Here is a 5,000-nt window from a genome sequence, read left to right as displayed (position 1 = left end):
CTTGCTATGCCAACGTGTTACGCGTGTCGCACGGGGCGGAACCCCGATTGACGGCCGCCCTCTCGGCGGCACCCAAAGACAATTAAGTGCGCGGTCGGCCGGGGCCTACCACCACTTTCGGTAATGATCCTTCCGCAGGTTTACCTACGGAAACCTTGTTACGACTTTTACTTCCTCTAAATGATCAAGTTTGATCGTCTTCTCGACACGCCGACGCGGCCGTTGCCAGCCGCGACGGGGCCGATCCAAGGATCTCACTAAACCATTCAATCGGTAGTAGCGACGGGCGGTGTGTACAAAGGGCAGGGACGTAATCAACGCAAGTTGATGACTTGCGCTTACTGGGAATTCCTCGTTCAAGGGAAACAATTGCAAGTCCCTATCCCAATCACGAATGAGGTTCAACGGGTTACCCGGACCTTTCGGCCTAGGTTAGACACTCGCTGCTTCACTCAGTGTAGCGCGCGTGCGGCCCCGGACATCTAAGGGCATCACAGACCTGTTATTGCTCAATCTCGTGTGGCTAAACGCCACTAGTCCCTCTAAGAAGTTAGACGCCGACCGAGAAGGTCGCGTAACTATTTAGCATGCCAGAGTCTCGTTCGTTATCGGAATTAACCAGACAAATCGCTCCACCAACTAAGAACGGCCATGCACCACCACCCACAGAATCAAGAAAGAGCTCTCAATCTGTCAATCCTACCTGTGTCCGGGCCGGGTGAGTTTCCCCGTGTTGAGTCAAATTAAGCCGCAGGCTCCACTCCTGGTGGTGCCCTTCCGTCAATTCCTTTAAGTTTCAGCTTTGCAACCATACTTCCCCCGGAACCCAAAGACTTTGGTTTCCCGGAAGCTGCCGGAAAGGTCGTCATGGTAACGCCTCCCGATCGCTAGTTGGCATCGTTTATAGTCAGAACTAGGACGGTATCTGATCGTCTTCGAACCTCTGACTTTCGCTCTTGATTAAAGAAAACATTCTTGGCGAATGCTTTCGCAGTAGTTCGTCTTCCGCCGATCCAAGAATTTCACCTCTAACGGCAGAGTACGGACGCCCCCGTCTGTCCCTCTTAATCATTACCTCGTGCTCCGAAAACCAACAAAATAGAACCGAGGTCCTATTCCATTATTCCATGCAACACTATGCAGGCGAACAGCCTGCTTTGAACACTCTAATTTTTTCAAAGTAAACTTATCGGCCACCGCCGACACTCAGTCAAGAGCACCGACGGAGAACCGAAGGTGAGGCGAACGCAACCAGTGACACGCCTTGCGACGGACCGGCGGCGCTCGCCCAAAATCCAACTACGAACTTTTCAACCGCAACAACTTTAGCATACACTGTTGGAGCTGGAATTACCGCGGCTGCTGGCACCAGACTTGCCCTCCAATGGATACTCGTTAAGAGTTTTAGGATGTACTCATTCCAATTACAGGGCCTCGTTAGAGTCCTGTATTGTTATTTTTCGTCACTACCTCCCCGTGTCGGGAATGGGTAATTTGCGCGCCTGCTGCCTTCCTTGGATGTGGTAGCCGTTTCTCAGGCTCCCTCTCCGGAATCGAACCCTGATTCCCCGTTACCCGTTATCACAAAGGTAGGCACGTAGCGTACCTTCGACAGTTGATAGGGCAGACACTTGAATGATACGTCGTCGGTGCAGAGACCGTACGATCCGCGTGGTTATCCAGAGTCATCAAACGTCACAGGACGAACCCGGTCGGTTTTGATCTGATAAAAGCGCGCCTCCCGAAGTCGGCGCTTAATGCATGTATTAGCTCTAGAATTACCACAGTTATCCACTTCGCTTACGAGACCAAATAAACCAAGACTGATTTAATGAGCCATTCGCAGTTTCGCTTTACGAGAACTCGTACTTGCACCTGCATGGCTTAATCTTTGAGACAAGCATATCACTACTGGCAGGATCAACCAGATAGCTGCGACAGCTGCGCTCGGCCCTTGCTGGGCCGCCCGGCGCGTGCTCGTCGCATTCGTTTAAGACCGAGGCGATCGCCTGCGGCCGTACTCAGCTTCGACAGTCGCTGGCCGCGACGTCCACGCTCTCGCCGGCAGTGCCAGGCGGAGCGATTTGCGTTTTTTCTTTGCTCGCCCTCTCTCGGGCTCGATCCATTCAGTTTCGCACAAACAAGAGCTCTGCCGGCCGCCTGCAGCGGTGCCTAAAACCCGGGCATAACAATGCGACCGTTCTGCTAGGCCGACAAGCGCTCAAGCCAGACGCTCGATCGAACGCCCCCTACATATTAGTCGAGACAACGGCTCGCTCATTAGCATCGCGTTTGTACTTTAACTTTTTTCGGCTCGGCTTCTTTCGACGCCGATGCCGGCGACGCAGCACTCTCTCGCCCGCCAGCCACCGAGAAAAGGGTGCGCTCCGACCGGCCCCGCACCGCTCTTTCTTGGCTCATTCGAAATTACTGTCTTTCGCTCTGACATGCCTTACCTAGGGTTAGGTTAGTATGCTTGCACGTTTGTACTTTAACTTTTTTCGGCTCGGCTTCTTTCGACGCCGATGCCGGCGACGCAGCACTCTCTCGCCCGCCAGCCACCGAGAAAAGGGTGCGCTCCGACCGGCCCCGCACCGCTCTTTCATGGCTCATTCGAGTTTACTGTCTTTCGCTCTGACATGCCTTACCTAGGGTTAGGTTAGTATGCTTGCACGTTTGTACTTTAACTTTTTTTGGCTCGGCTTCTTTCGACGCCGATGCCGGCGACGCAGCACTCTCTCGCCCGCCAGCCACCGAGAAAAGGGTGCGCTCCGACCGGCCCCGCACCGCTCTTTCTTGGCTCATTCGAAATTACTGTCTTTCGCTCTGACATGCCTTACCTAGGGTTAGGTTAGTATGCTTGCACGTTTGTACTTTAACTTTTTTCGGCTCGGCTTCTTTCGACGCCGATGCCGGCGACGCAGCACTCTCTCGCCCGCCAGCCACCGAGAAAAGGGTGCGCTCCGACCGGCCCCGCACCGCTCTTTCTTGGCTCATTCGAAATTACTGTCTTTCGCTCTGACATGCCTTACCTAGGGTTAGGTTAGTATGCTTGCACGTTTGTACTTTAACTTTTTTCGGTTCGGCTTCTTTCGACGCCGATGCCGGCGACGCAGCACTCTCTCGCCCGCCAGCCACCGAGAAAAGGGTGCGCTCCGACCGGCCCCGCACCGCTCTTTCTTGGCTCATTCGAAATTACTGTCTTTCGCTCTGACATGCCTTACCTAGGGTTAGGTTAGTATGCTTGCACGTTTGTACTTTAACTTTTTTCGGCTCGGCTTCTTTCGACGCCGATGCCGGCGACGCAGCACTCTCTCGCCCGCCAGCCACCGAGAAAAGGGTGCGCTCCGACCGGCCCCGCACCGCTCTTTCTTGGCTCATTCGAAATTACTGTCTTTCGCTCTGACATGCCTTACCTAGGGTTAGGTTAGTATGCTTGCACGTTTGTACTTTAACTTTTTTCGGTTCGGCTTCTTTCGACGCCGATGCCGGCGACGCAGCACTCTCTCGCCCGCCAGCCACCGAGAAAAGGGTGCGCTCCGACCGGCCCCGCACCGCTCTTTCATGGCTCATTCGAGTTTACTGTCTTTCGCTCTGACATGCCTTACCTAGGGTTAGGTTAGTATGCTTGCACGTTTGTACTTTAACTTTTTTTGGCTCGGCTTCTTTCGACGCCGATGCCGGCGACGCAGCACTCTCTCGCCCGCCAGCCACCGAGAAAAGGGTGCGCTCCGACCGGCCCCGCACCGCTCTTTCTTGGCTCATTCGAAATTACTGTCTTTCGCTCTGATATGCCTTACCTAGGGTTAGGTTAGTATGCTTGCACGTTTGTACTTTAACTTTTTTCGGCTCGGCTTCTTTCGACGCCGATGCCGGCGACGCAGCACTCTCTCGCCCGCCAGCCACCGAGAAAAGGGTGCGCTCCGACCGGCCCCGCACCGCTCTTTCTTGGCTCATTCGAAATTACTGTCTTTCGCTCTGACATGCCTTACCTAGGGTTAGGTTAGTATGCTTGCACGTTTGTACTTTAACTTTTTTCGGCTCGGCTTCTTTCGACGCCGATGCCGGCGACGCAGCACTCTCTCGCCCGCCAGCCACCGAGAAAAGGGTGCGCTCCGACCGGCCCCGCACCGCTCTTTCTTGGCTCATTCGAGTTTACTGTCTTTCGCTCTGACATGCCTTACCTAGGGTTAGGTTAGTATGCTTGCACGTTTGTACTTTAACTTTTTTCGGCTCGGCTTCTTTCGACGCCGATGCCGGCGACGCAGCACTCTCTCGCCCGCCAGCCACCGAGAAAAGGGTGCGCTCCGACCGGCCCCGCACCGCTCTTTCTTGGCTCATTCGAAATTACTGTCTTTCGCTCTGACATGCCTTACCTAGGGTTAGGTTAGTATGCTTGCACGTTTGTACTTTAACTTTTTTCGGCTCGGCTTCTTTCGACGCCGATGCCGGCGACGCAGCACTCTCTCGCCCGCCAGCCACCGAGAAAAGGGTGCGCTCCGACCGGCCCCGCACCGCTCTTTCTTGGCTCATTTGAAATTACTGTCTTTCGCTCTGACATGCCTTACCTAGGGTTAGGTTAGTATGCTTGCACGTTTGTACTTTAACTTTTTTTGGCTCGGCTTCTTTCGACGCCGATGCCGGCGACGCAGCACTCTCTCGCCCGCCAGCCACCGAGAAAAGGGTGCGCTCCGACCGGCCCCGCACCGCTCTTTCTTGGCTCATTCGAAATTACTGTCTTTCGCTCTGACATGCCTTACCTAGGGTTAGGTTAGTATGCTTGCACGTTTGTACTTTAACTTTTTTTGGCTCGGCTTCTTTCGACGCCGATGCCGGCGACGCAGCACTCTCTCGCCCGCCAGCCACCGAGAAAAGGGTGCGCTCCGACCGGCCCCGCACCGCTCTTTCATGGCTCATTCGAGTTTACTGTCTTTCGCTCTGACATGCCTTACCTAGGGTTAGGTTAGTATGCTTGCACGTTTGTACTTTAACTTTTTTTG

At 54.3% G+C, this 5,000-nt stretch overlaps 1 non-coding gene across 1 annotated transcript; it reads right to left on the bottom strand.

The window, feature by feature from the left end:
* Positions 1 to 121: 121 nt before the first annotated feature.
* Positions 122 to 1,931, bottom strand: LOC144420268 (small subunit ribosomal RNA). Its single transcript, XR_013474621.1, has one exon. It is a non-coding gene; the product is annotated as a small subunit ribosomal RNA (ribosomal RNA).
* Between the last annotated feature and the right edge of the window lie 3,069 nt (positions 1,932 to 5,000).

Source organism: Styela clava, chromosome 2 (assembly GCF_964204865.1).
Source record: "Styela clava chromosome 2, kaStyClav1.hap1.2, whole genome shotgun sequence".
Taxonomy (NCBI): domain Eukaryota; kingdom Metazoa; phylum Chordata; class Ascidiacea; order Stolidobranchia; family Styelidae; genus Styela; species Styela clava.
The sequence above is the reverse complement of the archived record's forward strand: the minus strand, read 5'-3'. Positions and strand labels throughout refer to the sequence as shown.